This window comes from Aythya fuligula, chromosome 1 (genome assembly GCF_009819795.1).
Source record: "Aythya fuligula isolate bAytFul2 chromosome 1, bAytFul2.pri, whole genome shotgun sequence".
In the NCBI taxonomy this organism is placed as follows: Eukaryota; Metazoa; Chordata; class Aves; order Anseriformes; family Anatidae; genus Aythya; species Aythya fuligula.
In genome coordinates, this window is record NC_045559.1 from 81335745 (window position 1) to 81354322 (window position 18578).

General features: G+C 39.8%; 1 protein-coding gene across 2 annotated transcripts in view; it reads left to right on the top strand.

The window, feature by feature from the left end:
- Positions 1–18578, top strand: part of TSPAN9 (tetraspanin 9) — a 171517-nt gene that overhangs the window by 52815 nt on the left and 100124 nt on the right. The window contains exon 1 of one of the 2 annotated variants that reach the window (XM_032186041.1): positions 14077–14081. The exons of the other annotated variant lie outside the window; for it this stretch is intronic. The gene's annotated coding sequence lies outside the window, so the exon portion shown is untranslated. Of the gene's footprint in view, positions 1–14076; positions 14082–18578 lie in introns of those variants that run through there. 2 annotated transcript variants of the gene reach the window in all.

The following is an 18578-nucleotide window of genomic DNA, read 5'->3' on the forward strand; positions in this document are numbered from 1 at the left end:
TTCTGTCCAGTCTTTAGTGGGTAGGTGTATCTGGTACAGAAAAGCAGTTTTGCTGCTTACTCCCTCTTTGCAGTGTCAGCACAGATGCTGAGGCAGGAAAGTCCCAAGGGAATGAATTCCTTTGGATTTATGTTGCCATGATCATTTTGTCTTGGTGCAGAGAAAATAACTGCTTGTGTTGCAGGACAGACTGTAGGGAAGAGACAGGCTACAAACAGACTCTGTACAAACACAATATTGTTTTCACTTAACATGGTATTAGAACCAATAAAAAAATAAAACCAGTAATAGGAATCCACTACGCTGGTTTTATATACTAATGAGGAAACAAAAAGCACTACTGAGGTTGCAGAAGTTAAGCACTGACAAGAAGTAAGAAGCAAAGGAGGCTCATGGTAAGTGTTCTTAACACTGAGGAAAGGACAGACATCTACCTGATTGACTGAAGAAGGTGCAGAATTTCCAGCCTTGGAGGCTTTTAGAATATGTATTTTGCAAGCTACTCAGATGGAGAGTATAGCCCTGGATAGTAAGTAGATTTTTCTGTAATTTTTGTGAGGCTTGGCAGACATAAAATACTATTCACAGTGCTGTGAGAAATAGTGTATTACTTCTGCTGGTCTGCTGGGGAGTATTTACACGGCATCTCTCCTGTTTCCCAGCTGTAAATGTGGCATGCAACATCTGTCAGGGTTGGAACTGATATGCAGATTCCTGCTGAGCAGCTGTCTCTATCTGTTGATACTGCTTTTGGACAGAATTCATACTACATGAATTCTTGAGCCCTTTTCCTTGAGTCCGATTCTGTGCAAGTTAGGTCACTAATGGGTTTAGGGTAATCTGCATGACTTTTGTTCAATTGCCTTATGTGGATGCACGGTGATGTAACTTTTTAGTGGGATCATACCCAGCTGTTTACCTGCCTTCAGTGTAGTATTTTAACAGGCCATTGTAGTGATTGATTTTTCCAGAGGCTGGTGCATGATAGGGGATGTGAAATACACACTCAATACCATGCTCTTTGGCCCAAGTGTCTGTGAGGTTGTTTTGGAAATGAGTCCCATTGCCTGACTTAGTTCTTTCTGGGGTGCCATGTCTCCATAGGACTTGCTTTTCAAGGCCCAGGATAGTGTTCCAGGTGGTGTCATGGGGCACAGGCTGTGTTTCCAACCATGCGGTGATTGCTTCCACTACTGTAAGTACATGACACTTGCCACTGCGTGTTTGAGGGAGTGTGATATAATCAATCTGCCAGGCTTCCCCATATTTATATTTCAGCAATTGTCTTCTGTACCAGAGAGGCTTTAACTGCTTGGCTTGCTTGATTGCAGCACATGTTTCACAATCACGAATAACCTGTGCAGTAGTGTCCATGGTCAGGCCCACCCCCTGATTGTGAGCATCTTTGCCTTGATGGCCTTAGGTCTCAAGGTCCCATTGAGCTATAAAAAAATAACTTTTATGTTGCCAGTCCAGATCCACCTGAGCCACTTCAATCTTAGCAGCCTGATTCACCTGCTGGTTGTTTTGATGTTCTTCAGTGGCCCGACTCTTGGGTGTGTGAGCATCTACATAATGTAATTTTACAGCCAGGTTCTCTCCCCAGACAGCAATATCTTGCCCCAGTGTGGCACCCCAGATGGGTTTGCCTCTGTGCTGCCAGTCGCTCTGCTTCCATTGCTGTAACCACCACCCCCAGGGCATTTGCTACCACCCATGAGTTAGTCTAGAGTTAGAGCACTGGCCACTTTTCCCATTCAGCAGTATCTAAAGCCAACCGGATGGCCTTCACTTCTGCAAATTGGCTTGGTTCACCTTCCCCTTCATCAGTTTCTGCAAATTGTTTTATAGTGCTCCATACAGCAGTTTTCCACTCCTAGTCCTTTCTCTTGATACAACAGGACCCATTGGTGAAGAAGGCATATTCTCATTTTCTGGTATATTATAATGCATTGGTGCTTCTTCAGCACGTGTCACCTCCTCCTCCTCTGGTAATATTAAAAAATCTTTGCCTTCTGGACAGTCCATAATCACTTCCAAGATTCCTGGGTGGCTGGGGTTTCCTATTTGAGCCTGCTGTGCAACCCACTTACTCCATGTAACATCAGTTGCATGATGTGTAGAGGGGACCCTCCCTTTGAACATCCAGCCCAGCACCATTAGTCAGGATGCCAGGAGGAGCTGTGTTTCAGTATCAAACACTTCTGAAGCAGCTCAAACCCCTTCACACACTGCAACATCTCCTTTTCAGCTGGAGTGTAGCGGGCTTTGGATCCTCTGCATTCCCAACTGTAAAACTCCAGGGGCTGACCTTGAGTCTCCCCTAGCTCTTTCTGCCAGAGGCTCCAGGTGGGGCCATTCTCCCCAGATGTGGTGTAAAGCATGTTTTTTTACATCTTGTGCTGCTCAGATGGCCCAAGGGGTAGTGCATGAACTATCTCCCACTGAATTTGTTCAAAGGCTTTGTTCAAAGCCCACCAGTACCTTCCTTTTTGGTACTTTGAAGTACCAAAGTATCTTTGAAGTACCCTCTCCTGAGGTAGTCTATGCCAAAGATGCAGAGAGCTTCAGGGTCAGTCACAATGGGGTGCTTTTGACACTCATTCCCAGTTAGACTCACCTCAACCTCCAATACAGTTAACTGTTGGGATCCAGAAATATAAATGGGTTTTGCCCCTTTGTAGCTTGATGGCATTGCAATACAATCTGCACCAGTGTTCACTAGAACTTTATGCTTCTGTGTGATGTTCCTAGCCATTGGATCTATACAGTCCAATTAACAGAGTTGTCCCTTTCCTCCCACTGGCTAGAGGCAGGGTCCTTCTAGTTCTGGTCAGTGCTCCTTACTCTGCCTGGGGCTCTGCCTGCTGGAAACTGGAGCAGCAACTTTCTAAGCACCCCGTTTTGTGATTGCTTTTCCTTGCAACTCATGTACCAGTGCTTCTAGGGTCAAGGTAGATTTTCCATCCCATTTTTGCATGTCCTTTCCATGGTCAGGCAGGTCAAACCACAAGGTGGCATGTAGTGTGTATCCACTATATCCCCTTTCTTGAGCAGAGGGATGCTTGTTCCTGATCACTTAGATACTGGTTTGTACAGGTGAGGAAGAAGATACCTTCTCTTTAAGTTGGTGGACCTCTTGAGAAAGTTTCTCTATACCCAAGATGCAGGCCTGAAGGGAAGAAGAGAGACTTTCATTATGCTGTAATTTTTTGAGAGGTAGTTACAAGGCTTGATACCACTCTATTTACTTTTTGATCTCAAAGAGCTCCCCTCTCAGTAGTCAGACCATGTATTTCTGTTTCTTCTGGAGCTAAAACTTTGTATTCTGCCTGGTTCCCCAAACAACTTTCCTAAACAGATGGCCTCCTGTGAGAGGAAACTTCGTTATACTCATGGCTTGTGTAGCAGACAGGCCTTTGCCTCGTAACAGCCCTCAGATATTTGCAAATAAACTTTTTTTTTTTTGAAGTCATTCTGTTTCCTTACTGTTTGTTTTCCTTTTTCAACATCCCTGATAAATTAGGCCAATACACGACTGCTATAAATGTCCCGAGAGTAAAATTAGTCTTTGTTACTCCTAAACAAAAAGAGGACTATTCTGGGTCTGTCAGGCCATTGGTACTAATGCAGATAGGAAAGTAGGGACTGATGTATGCATCCTAACACCAATCTGTGAACTGAAATTCAGAACAAAAGCTATTGTTCAATGCATGCTTCCTTCCTCTCTTTATGGCCTGGAGGCCAACACTGCTCTTTTATTTATTATTTTCTGTTGCTACGGGAGTCATTGGCTTGTGCTGTGTACCAAAAAAGCATGATTTTTGAAATGTCCCCCAAACTGCTTTTCTTGTGCTCCGTGAGGTCTGCTGTTCATCTGTTTTATTAGCTGCTGCCAAGTTTGTGCTTTAAACCTTTTCTGTCTGTAGTTCCACTGCTTAAATCATTACTGCTACCAGTTCAATTGTTAATTTTTATAGATTTGATGTGACATGTACTGTGCTGTTTGTTCTTAACTATTTTTGGCACTTTGTCTGACCTCCTGTTATCTGCCTTGGTCCTACCTTTCTTCTCTCTTGTTCTTCATGCTTTCACTGAGTAAATTTTCTGTTCTATCTTTCAGTGCATGCAAACCTGTAGTTAACTAATACATGCTCCTTAAAATCCTTGACATAATTTAGCCTCGCTTTTTCTTGGTTTGTGATAGTGTGTGCATGTGGAAAAACAGACCGTCTTCTCCACTCTCCATTTTGCTTGCAGTATGGCCATTACTGAGAAATCTCTCTCCCAATGAAATATAAATAGTAACACAGTGTTTAAAAGCTCAGGCAAGGTAGGGTTTTATCTTACTAGGCTTTATGCATACATATGAGAAGGTCTTCATTTTTGCGTGTATTTACATACCCCTTTCTGACTTACTAAAATCTAAATCTTTTGAACTGACTGAAGTGTTACAACTCCTTGATCTTGCCTGCTATTGCCCTTTCTTCTTTTCTCTGCTGCTTTCCCTCAGGCATAGCAACAGTGTTTGTACCCTACTCTCTCACTTTTTCTTCTTTTCCCTCTGTTTTGTTGCTGCTTATTGACCAAGGGAAACTGGTTAAAAGCATGGTTAAAAGAGGTTTAAACAGATCTAGTGCAAATATCATGATCTGGTGTGTTAACATCAGCTTTTGCTGAATGTATCAGTTAAAAATCTGAATTTTCAGAGTGATTAGAAGTCACAGAGTCGTTGAGGTTGAGAAGGACCTCTGGAAGCCATCTGGTCCAACCCCACTGCTCAAGCAGGAACACATAGAGCACAGTGCCCAGCAGCATGTCCAGGTGGCTTTTAAAGATCTTGGAGGAGGGAGACTCCACAACCTCTCTGGGCAGCCTGTGCTAGTGCTCTGTCACCTGCACAGTAAGGAAGTGTTCCCTGATGTTTAGATGGAACCTCCTGTGTTCCAGTTTGTGCTCATTCTCTCTTGACTTGGCACTGGGTACCACTGGAAAGAGCATGGCTCCATCTTCATTGCACCCTTCCATCAGGTATTTACACACATTGATGAGATCCGCTCTTAGGCTTCTCTTCTCCAGGATGAACAGTCCCAGCTCCCTCTACCTCTCCTCACAGGAGAGCTGCTCCAGTCCCCTCTTGGTGGCCCTCATTTGGACTCCTTCCGGTATGTCTAGGTCTCTCTTGTACTGGGGGGCCCAGAACTGGTCAAAATACTCCAGGTGTAGCCTCACCAATTCTGAGTAGAGGAGAAGAATCACTTCCCTTGACCTGCTGGCAATACTTTGCCTAATGCAACCCAGGATGCTGTTAGCCTTGTTTACTGCAAGGGCACATTGCTGACTTATGTTCAACTTGGTGTCCACTAGTACTCCTTGTTCCTTTCCTGCAAAAGTGCTGTCCAGCTGGGTGGCCTCTAGCATGTATTCGTGCCTGGAATTGTTCCTCCCCAGGTACAGGACTTTGCACTTCCCCTTGTTGAACTTTGAGGTGCCCATCCTTGTTCCCTGGTGAGAGGACATGGAAAAGGAGTGAAAAGGGTATAAAGTATGCCAGTGTGCTCTTGATGACCAGGGTAAATAAATGTCTTTGCAGCAATTAAGGATAAATTCATACTACACTTTAATGACAAATATGTAGCCAGAAATTCAAGGCAAGTGATTATTTCTGTTTCCTGCTGCTCAGTTCTTGAGGGCACATCTGGAATGTTACATCCAGTGTTACATCTCCCAGTACAAGAGAGCTAGAGAGATGCTGACAAGCAAATCCAGTTAAGGGTCACAAGGAAATTTTTAAGGAGAACATGATAGTTAGAAGTCCTAGGTAGCTGGATTCCATTCCTGAAAAAAAGGCTAATTTACATAATCTTTATCTGCCTAGAGGACACCGTAGAGAAGACACACAGGTTCTTCTCAGAGATGCACAGAAAAGACAAGAGGCAGTGGTCACAGTGTGTTGCAAAGTCCCAAATGGAGACAAAGGAAAAATTCTTGCCTGAGAATGCTGCTGTGGGAAGAGATTATAGTAAGAAGCAGTAGAATCACCAGCCTTGGAAATATTCCAAATGCAGTTGGACAAGGTCTTAAGTAACATGATACAGCTTTGAAGTTAGTCCTGCTTTGAGCATAGGGTTGGAAAAGGTGATCTCTCAAGGTCCCCTCCAACCTGAGGTATTCTGTGAGTCTAAGTAGTATTACTAACCGTTTTCTTGTAGAAAAAGCTTGACTTAAAATTTCTTTTAATATTAGTGATTAAGGCAGATATGAGAAACAAGATTTTTTTTTTTCTCAACTCCACCACAAACTTTTCAGTTTAGTTTTAGCAAGCCTTTTTAGTGCTGCTATTGCATGACTATTGCTTTTATGAGATGGTAGCTAAAATGAAGTGTCAGTGTGAATGAAAAGTAGCAAGTGTAGTGTTCACCTCTGAAAGGAAGGCAAGGTTTTCTTATGAATTACTGTTCTAAAAGTATAATTGCTAGTAAAATAATGGACCTGATATTAAAAGGGATGCAAAATAAGTCTGCAGGGTGAAAGAATTGTAAGCAGTAACATAAAAATAACATAAAATAAATCTGACCAGGCAATATGATTGTTTTTTTGACAGGATTATAAAATTAATTGTTTTAAGGAGTGAAGAGAGAAGTAGGTATATATGTTAGTTTTCTAACACAAAGATTAATTGAAATTGGTTTAGGTAGGAAGATTATCAGGTGGACTGAAAATTTGGTGAAAGATATTAAAAATTCATTATCAACAGCAATGCATTAGTTATATGGGTTGTGATTTTGTTATATCAACAGCAGTGCATCAGTTATATGTGTTGGGTGTTATGTAACATCATTAATGATGTAGCAGAATTAGAGGAAAGTACTCTTAACAAGCTTTGAAGATGAAGTGGGAATTATGAGCCTCAGAGCAGAAAATAACACAAAGGGAGGGAATGAAGTTAGATACATGAGGAGAAAATAAAATTAAATTTAATTTGTAGAACTGTTAAATAAGGAGCACATATGCTAAAGAGAAGCGAGGAGAGGGGTGTTCAGAAGAGGCATACAAATTCGTGGTGCTGAAAATGGTGGCTAGTCTCCTAGAACCCTTTCTGAGCAGCGGACTTGGTCTTGCTAATGCCACTGGGCAGGGCCATTTTAAAATAGTTTCCTATGCCATTGGGCTAGGACAATAGAGTATACTGTTCTTAGAAATAGATTAGAATAAAATTAATCCAATCTGCATGAGTTAGTATACCCTCTACAAGCATTTTGGAGGTACAAAGATGAACTGTTGGTAAAATTTGTTGTTTGGAAGTGCCTGTGTTGCTTAGAATGAGATGGACTTGAGAATGACTGATGGAAAATGGTTGCACCCAGAACTGTTCAGATCATAGACTAGAAGAACTTTTCTACATAGTTCGGAGACTATGGGGCTTAATATCATACTTTATTATGGAAGGTATGCTAGAAAAAGGATACACAACTGACTGTTTTGGTGATAGGTCTTCTGAACTCCACTTCTAAAGTAGTGTTCTTGGCATGTGTATTTTGTATGATGCATTGTGCTTTTTTCAGAAAGCTCTATTTGATCTCTGCAGTCCTCTGAATCCACATAACTAACAAGGGACTAGATAACTTTTTTTTTTTTTTTTGCCGTTGTTACTTCAACTTCACTTTTATGAGCAATGGTGTAAGAGTAATGTAGAAGTACCAGATGCAAGGCTCGTTTTTTTTTTTTCAGTATGAATCGTGTGCACCTGCTATGAATATGTTTGGACAATACCAGTTTAATTGATTGTTTTTGGTATTTCAGCCTTGGCTTAGAAACTACTTTGATGGGTTAAACTTAAGAGCTGTAAACCAAAGCAGATGAGGATCCCTGGCTCAAAGTTTAGTATAACTGTTATGGTACCCCTCAAATTCTTTATCACTATTCACAACTTTCCTTAGCCCTCTAGGATGAAGCGTGATTCAGTTCTACCATGCTAGATGCAAGCTGAGAGCTGATAATGAACTCTGTGAATTATTCTTGTTTCCACGAAAGGATGTAACCTGTACATTTGATCTCACTGCACTATCTGAATGGGGGGGGGGGGGGGGGGGGGAGATATGTGATAGTAAGCAAACCTTACGTTCCTAATCTGAAAAACTCATTTAACTCAAAATGTCTTATTTATTTAGAGATAGTTAAGGATCAGAACAATACATAGCCTTTTTTTTTTTTGGGGGGGGGGGGGGGGGCAGGGAGGGGAGGTGGTCAGGGAGTAAGTTATAATTTAGGTAAGAGTGATTTTTACACTTGGAGGAGAAATTTTGGGGCTAATGTTCTGGTTAAATTAGCAATCACAGGGTTTTCAGGGAGGTAAGTTTCAATCAGAACATAAGTCTATGGAGAGATGCTTGTATGAATGTATTGCATGAGTACTGGATTCTAGTTGCAAATCTGTGGTATGTTCTTGAAGGCTTATCGTCTAGTTGAAATAGAGAAGTAAGTTTATGTGGGTGGATATTAATACGATTGTTTTTCTTCATAAACTTAATAGCTCAAACTGTTACTAGTATTTTCGTCTTCAGTTTCATCTTAGCATTTATCTCGTGTTCTGGATGACTTCAAAACATTTTTCTCAGGCCTTCAGTGACATTAGGGTGGTCTATGTTGTTTAGATTTCTTACTTGTTTTATGCCTATTGTAGATGATGACTGTTGTGCTTAAAAACTATGGCAACAAACCACCATTAAAAAAAAGAAGGACTGTGAATGTTGGAATGTTGTTGGTACTGGTCTATTTGAGCATTGCCTGAGAACTGCAAGAGCCCTTCATGAAACGTCTGAAATGTTTGAGTATTTTGGAATCTTTTTTCAATGATTACGTGAGGACAGCCTTTAAAGTGATCTTCTGCCTAATCTTCTAGCTACACTGATTTGATTATTGCATTCATGTTGACAGCTGCTCAGCTGATAACTTCAATCAAACTCCCTCTACTGTCACTAGTGACACACGCTGCTTCAGCTTCAGAGGTCTGACTCTCATATAAGGCCTCCCATTTCTTTTAGCTCCTGCTCCGTGTTATGATTCCATTCAGCAATGTGCCCTTGCTGCTAAGAGGGCTAATGGTATTCTGTTATTCTCTACATAAGAATACTACACACACTGTCAGTTCAGAGTGTGACTGCACAACTGCAATTTTGTCTTGTACCTTTCAAAATTCTGATGAAGCAGAATGAACAAGTCCTGATTTTAGACTTATGGTTGACATCATTACAGTCTTATCCCTTTCTTCCTCACCTTCCAGCCACCCAGACTTAAGCTCTCCAGCCATCTTGACATCCCCTATTTACTTCTAATTCAGCTCTTCAGGCTAATGCCACAGTGTACAGGGTACTAGTCTGGAGTCACGTGCATGCTCCTTTGTTGTGCAGACTCTGGATGAGCCTTGCAGGCTATTCTGCCTTGCTGCTGATGATATGCCAGACACATGGTGCTGTGTGTTGTGTTGGGTTTCCAGGAATTCTATTACATTCTGCTTTCTCCCTTCTTTCAGATTTGATTAAAGATGTTAAAACATTTAAAAATTCCTGAAAGTTCATGATAGATAGTCCTGTTGCATAAATCTTATTTCCCTAGCCAGAGTGAAAATAAGTCATGTGGTTTGAGCAAGACACAGTGGTTAGAATCTGTCGCTAATGCCCTGCTGCATACTTTGTAAGAAAGGCATAGGTTTTGTGTTTGCTTGCTTTTTCTTTTTTTTTTTTTAATTTATGTTTTTATTTCTATCTATGTATTTATTTATTTATTTATTTTTATTCTGAGGTCACCAGAATAAACTAGAATTGGAGGTGCAGTCCCAGCTGATGGACTAGCACTGATGGACCCCAATGCCTTCCAAGGCAGAAAGAAAAGAAAGAATTTTTCCAAGAAAGAAAAATGCTTGCAAGAAGAGAACAGTATGATAGGAAAGCTACAGCTACAGGGGGGATTTGGAATAGAAGGCATATCTGAAGAAACTTTCAAGGCTGTTTGCAAAAACTGGCATTTGTTTATGTTGGTAATACCCATTTAAGGATTTGGGTGAACCTAAAACTGTATCGGCTTCTCAAATCAAAGTCTTTAAATAGCTTTCCACTGTCATGACATAGTGGCAACACTGAAAGAAATTTCAGCATCTCTGTGCTCAAACATCAAGGTTTCTTCTGTAAAAATAGCTTTTATTTGGAGTTTTTCAGAAAATTATAATTGAGGACAATAAAACAGCACTTCATCTGTGCAGCTGGTACATCTCTAAGGGCAGTTATATTTCCATGACTGAAGCTTTAAATAATTACTAATCTCTGTTTTTGCAGATGTTACATTACTCTCTTTGGGGAAGTTTCTGGATTCTATCAAATAAACTCTTGTATGGGCTTCACACTCTAGTGGGGTGGAAAACATGCAGAATGTGGTGATAGGAAGGACTGGGATCTGTTGTGTCATATCTTCTGTTAAATGTAGATTTCAACAACATGATAGTTACCAGATTAGAAAGGATAATTACCAAATTAATTCACACAAATTGGAGAGGAATTATGCTCTGCAAATACCCAGTTGATAGGATAAGGATGTTACTATTTTGTCAAATCTAGATACTTATAAGATGTTTCTCCTCATCAGAATGATAGTAATTTCAGTTTGCCAGTTTTTCAGTGCATCTGATTTTATTTACATTGTAAGTCAGTGAATACTACTCTGTCCTTAAAAAGCTCTGAACCATGAAATTCAGTCTCAGTATTTTACGTCCTGGGGAGATTACCTGTGGTAGGGAATCACACAGGGACTAACTCAAGTTTTTAATATTAGGGCAAAATGTTAAAGTCATAGAAAATTTGGGTTGAAGGGACAAACTGGAGACTGTGTAGTCCAACCTTCTGTTGAAAGCAGAGCCTTAGTTTAGGTTATCCAAGGGCCCTGACAAGCAGTCTTGAATATTTCCAGTAAGGGAGATTCCACCATTTGTCCACACAATCTGTTCCAATGGTTAATTGTTCTAACATTGAAGATTATTTTTTCCTTATATCCAGAACAAATTTTCCCCTGAAGCAACTTGTTTCTCTTGCTTGTCTTGTCACCTTGCATCCTTGTGAACAAAGTAATGTCATTTTCTGTAACTGCTTATTGGAAGACACTGATTATCCTTTTGGAAAGTGAAAATATTTTAGGTATTATGCAGAACATCTGATCATGACCTTAGTGCCTACCTAAAGCCCTAATATTAACGTTCTGTGATCTGAAAGTTTTGTTTCAAAATAATGTATATCACCTCTTGAGGGCATCTTCCTTTGGCATTCTCCCCTAAGCATGCATCTATCCTCTTCTAGAATAGAGGTCAAGAGTTTAACATTTCTCAGTATTGAGATGTGTGTGTCGATAACGTATATCTGGCTTTTCTTTTTGAATGGTCCTTGGTTACTTTCAAAATGTGGTTTACAGAATGTATGTAATATCCGCCAGTGACTAGTCTGTGGGAGAATGTCTGGTTGACAGAACTTTGCAGTAATAGTGTAGTAGTGCACCATGCCCTGTTTTTTTTCTTCTTTGTTTTTTTTTTTTTTTTTTTTTTTTTTTGGTTGGGGTTTTTTTTTTTTTTTTTTGTTTTTTTTTTGTTTTTTTTTCCAATGCTTGAGAATACAGGAGACTATGGAGCAATCTGTTTTGGCTTCTTTGAATTTTAAGTATTTCTTCTTTATATTAAAAGAAAAAATAACTGGATGTTAAATATGAAGATAGTTGAAAATGTATGAAGATAGTTCTGTGATAGACATTTAGAAGGCTTTGGTGCCTATGAACAATTAATTAAAGAGCGATTCATAGTGAAGAATTCATTAAACCCTTCCTCCTACACACCCATCCACCCACAGCTTTGACATAATCTTCCAGACTCAGAGATCATTGATATTTGAGAGAGCCATATAGACTCTCTATGTAGAGAAGTATTACATCTGTACTGTACAGCAGATGTATTAGGTAGGGACAAAACTGAGAAATCAGTAAAAATGAAGCTAAAAGCTCTATTGCAAAATTGCAATAGATACTCTTTGGGAGGCACTGAACTGGAATAAATATATATATATATTTTGAAATGATCGAGATACTTTCTTAGTCTTTTTTACAGCATAATACAAAAAACTGGCATTGAATTAGATGACAGGTGCAAAGCATCATTCTGTTTGGAAAAGTATTCTGTGCAGAAAAAGAAATTACACCTTCCAATGCATCATTTCTGTTCTCTTCGTATGTCCATAGATCCATAGATACCAATCTATTGATTAAACTTATACTGTTTTTTGTTTTCTTTTAAACTTCAGAGCTTCAGTGGTACATCTGTCAGTGAGTGAGAAGGTTTTTATTTTAGATTTAGGCCAGATTACAATTATAGTTACAATTTCTGAATCTTTCTTTTCTGTGTACAGGGTAGAAAGCATTCAAGTTGATTTAAAAGAAAAAATATTTATATATAGGGAACTGATCTGACTTGATTTAGCTGTTCTTGGAATACAAGACACTTGAGTTCTCAGAGTGCAATTTATACAATCAGGTTTTGGTTAGAATCATGTTTAAAGCTATGTATTTGAGTATAATATTTCTTCAAAAAAGAGATAGATATAGAGAATCTTTCCCTAATTGTATCTGCCAAATTATCTTGCTGAGATTTCAGTAGGAGGGAGTAGACTCCTTACTGATAAATATCTAATATGGTAGTTTCCATGCTATTGGAATAGAAACACTAAGTACTATAAAAGTGTCCTATAATAAATCAATGGCACAGAAGGAGGTGGGAGAGGAGAAGATCAAGATATGGGCAATTTATAATAGGTGGATTTCAGAAATGAGATAGAATGATGAGTTCTTAAAACTCGTATGAAAAATGTCTGGGTGGTCAACAATAATTTTATGTTTCTTCTGGCCAGATGCTTGGCAGGAAAAGGACCTGAGAATATGAGAAAAATAACACAGAAGGATCCCACAGTCTGGATTAAATTCAGGGAGCAAAGCATCTCTTATGTTAACATTCATGTCCAAACCTACATAGATCTGTTTTATAGACATTGAGATTAGAGGGTTAAAACAACAAAAGCAAGCATAACATTATCATGTGGATTACATCATTGCAGATTTACTATTACAGATTACTATTAACTTGTTCCTCTGAAGGGAAGAGGTCTGGAAAGTCTTTCCAGTAAATCAGGTTAGGCTTGAAAGTAACATAGAAAACTAGCTAGACTTGGACACTGAGGAGAGAAGAGAGAAAGGTTATATACATATTGACATTATGAGCATGAAATTTGGGTCCTGAAAGGCATACTTGTACCAAACTTAGCACTGTCTACCCTTATCTGGTATTACAGTTTGGAAGCTTTTATTATAATTCATGTTCTTTAAAGATCTGTGCTGATACACACTACTTACACACATAAGCATTTGCAGCCATTTATTTGATAGATTCCTGTGAACCAATGTGCAGAGCATATGCAGAGGGACCTGGACAGGTTGGATCGATGGGCAGAGGCCAGTGGGATAATGTTTAACATGGCTAAGTGCCAGGTCCTGCATTTTGGTCATAACAACCCCATGCAATGCTACAGGCTTGGGGCAGAGTGGCTGGAAAGCTGTGCAAAGGAAAGGGATCTGGGGGTGCTGGTAGATGCTCACCTTAACATAAGCCAGCAGTGTGCCCAGGAGGCCAAGAAGGCCAATGGCATCCTGGCCTGTATCAGGAATAGTATAGCCAGCAGGACCAGGGAAGTGATCGTCCACCTGTACTCTGCTCTGGTGAGGCCGCAGCTCAAGTACTGTGTTCAGGTTTGGGCCCCTCACTACAAGAAGAACATCGAGGCCCTGGAGCGTGTCCAGAGAAGGGCTATGAAGCTGGTGAAGGGCCTGGAATACAAGTCCTGTGAGGAATGGCCGAGGGAGCTGGGCTTGCTCAGCCTGGAGAAGAGGAGGCTCAAGGGAGACCACATTGCTCTCTACAGCTACCTGAAAGGAAGGTGTGGGGAGCTGGGGGTCAGCCTCTTCTCACAGGTAACTAGTAATAGGAAAAGAGAGAATGGCCTCAAGTTGCACCAGGGGAGGTTTAGATTGGAAATTAGGCGACAGTTGTTCTCAGAAAGATCAGTCAGGCATTGAAATGGGTTGCCTAGGGAGGTGGTGGAGTCACCATCCCTGGGGGTGTTTAAGGAAAGGTTGGAGGTGGTGCTTAGGGACATGGTTTAGTGGGTGATATTGGTGGTAGGGGGATGGTTGGACCGGGTGATCTTGGAGGTCTTTTCCAACCTTAATGATTCTATGATTCTATTAAGTGTCATGCCTATATCCCAATTTATTTGTAAATAAATAAATAAACCTGCCTGTGCTGAATTAACATAGTATGCTCACTTAGGTAGATCAGAGTAGGATGAATTGCACAAGTAGTTTTCCCTTCCACAGTATACCAGTATACTTACCAGTATACTTACCAGTATACTTTTTTTTTTTTTTTTTTTTTTTTTTTTGTCTTTTCGATGTCACTGTGATGAACTTTTGCAATGTTGTTAGTTGCTGGCTGCTGATAAGGGGTGTTTTGGTTTTCTCATCTTTGGTAAACTGATGGTATAAATAAAATTCTCAAAACTTAAGGGAATGTGGGCTTGGCTTTTGGGAAGGAGTCAAACATCTTTGCATCCATTCTTTACACCTCATATTAGGCTTTGCATACTTGGTATTGCAGCTAGCACAAGGCATTCTCACCAACTGTAAATAAAACTATAGATCATATTCAGCAGTAATAGTTCTGCCTTTAAAATGGATCATTAATTTACTGTAAGAAGTTAAATAACTCATACTGTAAATCAGGTAATTGAACTGCTGCATGATTGTGTCTTGACAGATAGGGTCATGTCAAATTGTACCCTGTTATTTCCCCTTTTTCCTCGTCCCTATTCCCCTTTTTTTTTTCCCTTTCCCCTTTTCTCTTTCTCCTTTCCCCTTTCCTAAAACCCTCACATCCTTGTAATAAGAGTTGACATTGATCGTAAAGCTCATGAACAGCTGTACCTAAACCTGCTGGATTACAGCAAGAGATTTACCTTGGTTTCATTTTTACACCCTTTCTTGTATCTCATGCAGAATAGATGAGAACCATGTAGCCTCATTTTTGTGACATGAGTAAAGCGGATAAAGTATCTCTCTCCTCTTGGCATTTAAATCTGACTTTACTGTTGCTGGCAAAGCAAAAACATTAATTGCATGACTGTTACATTACAGGCGCATCCTATTTTTTATGTCAAAGTTGACAATTTTCCATAGTGTTACCACAAAACATGCAAGAAGCTTTATTGTGAGGGTAAATGCAGTTGCTCAAATAAGATGACTTCTATAAATCTAAAAGGCTTCGAGTCAGGAAGGAGTCTGTGGACTTCGCTCTGACTATATTTTTGCAGAAGCTTTCTGGAAGCCATAGGAGAGTCCAACCCAAACTTGCAGGATGAAATAAAACTGTTATCCAGTAGTTTGACCATAACTCGGAAGGTGCTGTTAACGCCACTTCAGATATTTGCAAATTATATTGAATTATTCAAAAAACCAAACCATTTCACATGATTTCAATAATGTTTCTCTTGAATGACAAAAGGAAGTGTGAGAGGAATTGTTAGGCAATGTAGCTTGTTACTACAGGTGGTAAACCTTAGGGAGGGCAAGGAGCAGGCTAAGGATTTAATGTCTGTAGAGGCTAGATTGCACTCTTGTTTCCAGGCATTTCTGCTCTGGGTCACATTGAGGGCCCAGCAGAGGGGAACTTTGTACTGTGGCTTGAACTCAGCCTATTCCGCTGACAACTTTTAGCTCTGAGGTTACTACTGGCTCTGGGCCCTTAGCAGATAGGTAATTCATCTGGCATTTTGACTCCCTTATGAAAGCTGTAGGCCTGTGCCTCTTTGACCTGAACATTGAACCTGGGATCAGGTTTTGCTTGGAAGTGCTGCTGGTAAACACTCTTTTGATGACTCACACATCTCTGAGGTGACTGCTCTCCAGTTAGGCAGTCAGTCAGTCACTTTCAGGGATGTCTTAAAGTGGAGGCTGGGGCTGCTGATGAGTTAATGGGAGAAGGAACCTAAAATAATGATGTAAGTTTTTGACAATTGTAGACATCTGGGGCTCTGCCAGCCCTGATGCAGTGGTTTTAAATATCCTCATTCATGGAATCACAAGTGTGATGCAGATGGATATTAGGAAAACGTTCTTCACTGAGAGGGGCACTGGAACTGGTTCCCCAGGGAAATAGTCACAGCACCAAGCCTGCCAGAGTTCAAGAAGTGTTGGGACAACACTCTCAGACATAGGGTCTGATTTTTGTGTGGTCCTGTGTAGTGCCAAGAGTTGGACTTAAGGATCCTTGTGGGTCCCTTCCAACTCAGGATAGTTTATGATTCTATGAAATGCCAAAATATGAATATTTTAACGATGAAGGAATTCACTTAATTATGAAAGGAATATGTCTAAAAAAGTTCTTTCATGGCACTGTTGAGCAGGGTTGGGAAATGTGTGTTGCCTTTTAAAGTGAATGATGTCATTTTCATTTCTTTATGTGGAACCATTTGTTTGAATTTTCCTTCCTTTATTTTTTATGGTTTTTGTTCATCTTTAAGTTTAATAGTTATGTTGATACCAGATGCCAGCTGTCTACCAATTCAGAACAGCAGGCTGCTGGTGAAAGACAGTCTCTTTAGAATAGAGGATAAAGAATAACAATCTGATTTTGTTCAAGGAATATCTACACATTGGACAGGGTTAGAGAAGTTCCTGTATTAACAAAGTGCTCCTACACTGACCAAGGGTAAGAAGAGATATCATCTCTTATGATAGGCAAAAGTCTTCTGCTATTTGATAGCTTTCTTTAATCTGTAGTGCAATTGGGATCATGACAAAACTAAACTGTCATTGAAATTGTGAGTGGAAGAGAAGTGCTTGGATTTTGTGCTTTCTGCACAAAATAGATAACACATAAGAAGAACCCTTCTTCTTTCCCTCCCCTTTCATTTCCCTTCTGTGGAGATGGTGATGGAGCATATTTTTTAAAGCATGATTTTGGAGATCTGACTTCTGGTGTTTCATACCATGGGGATGTCAGGGAAATAATGTTGTTGCTTTCCAGCATGTGGCTGACAATTTTCTACTACCTTGATCTTTGTTTTCTGTGTGTGCATGATAAAAAACACTTATCTCCATATGCTTTTTGGTGTTCTGGGAGGAGGCATCAGTTGATGTCACACATTTATTTTCATCATTGCTGGCCAAAGCTTGGTTCAGTTTATGTTAGATTCTTTGCAAGGAGTCCCTGACTTGCAGATGGACATTCTGATGATTTTATAAGTATCAAGTATTAAACTATCGCTGTTATAGTGAGAACCTCCTTTCTTCCTACAGGTAAAATACAGAATTTAAATTATAAGGGTTTTCTTGTTTGTCTCTGAGGTGTTGGACTTCTCAGAGACCAAATTTATAATCTGAAATAAAAAAGCAAAATAGTAGTGAAAAATAAAAGTGTTTTGAACCTAAATGACTTCACCTTTCATGAAGGTAAGTTGTTGATAGAGACAGAATTGATCAATTAAACTTTGCATTTAAATGTCAACTTTTGTCCTTTAAAAATAAAAAGATCTTGTCATCAACTGATCTGACAAGATTATGGTATAAACACAACTCAAATAGCAAGAAAGCATAAGATGGCTGCCTGAAGTTATTAGGGAGTCAGAGAGCTTTCAATAACAGGAGGCACTGAAAAGATTATATGTGCTTTGATTAATGTAGGACAAATGACATGGGGTGTAACAGAGGATTACAAAATAATGAATTGTGTGATAAGGGCAAATGCCAGAATGGGACAAATAATTAAGCTGGAAGGCTGACAGCAAATGATAGGAAGATTTTTTTTAACATAATGCCTACCTATGGAACTCGATGCTGGAAGATATTGAGGTTAAAGTCTCAGTAGAATTCAAGAAGGATTAGCTGTTAATGGAGATGGAACGATGTATTTGCCCCAGTAGAAGATGAGCTAAAACCCCCATAATTAGAAGGGATACAGATTCTTATATTAAGGGGTTAAAGGGCATAATCAGAATGTTTCAAAGATCTGGTACTCTCTGCTGCCTGGCAGAATAGGCTCATCTGCTTGGGTGTGTGCTATTTTTTTGCCTCGCAAATCTTCTGTGTTCTCCCACCTGCTAGTGGAAGTATTGGTAAGGTAGTTTCGAGACTCTTTCTTTAAATGTCCAATATAGTTGCTATATTCAAAGTCAGCTATTAATGTCTTGCTTTCTGTCTGGATTGTAGGTTCTATGTTGTATGGGTTGACTTGATCTTGGTACATGCACTGCAAAGCCCCAGAAAGTTCAAACTACTAGGGCTTCTCAGAAACAAGCAGTAAATAGCCTTTCCAGGTTTCAGTTCTTAAAGGTGAAAATAGCAATGGTGAATTGCATACTAACATAGTCTTTAGAGGACTAAATCTTTAGTTTAGCATAGTTCATGATGTTTATAAAGTGAAGACAAAACTCTAGAAGACCCTTGTG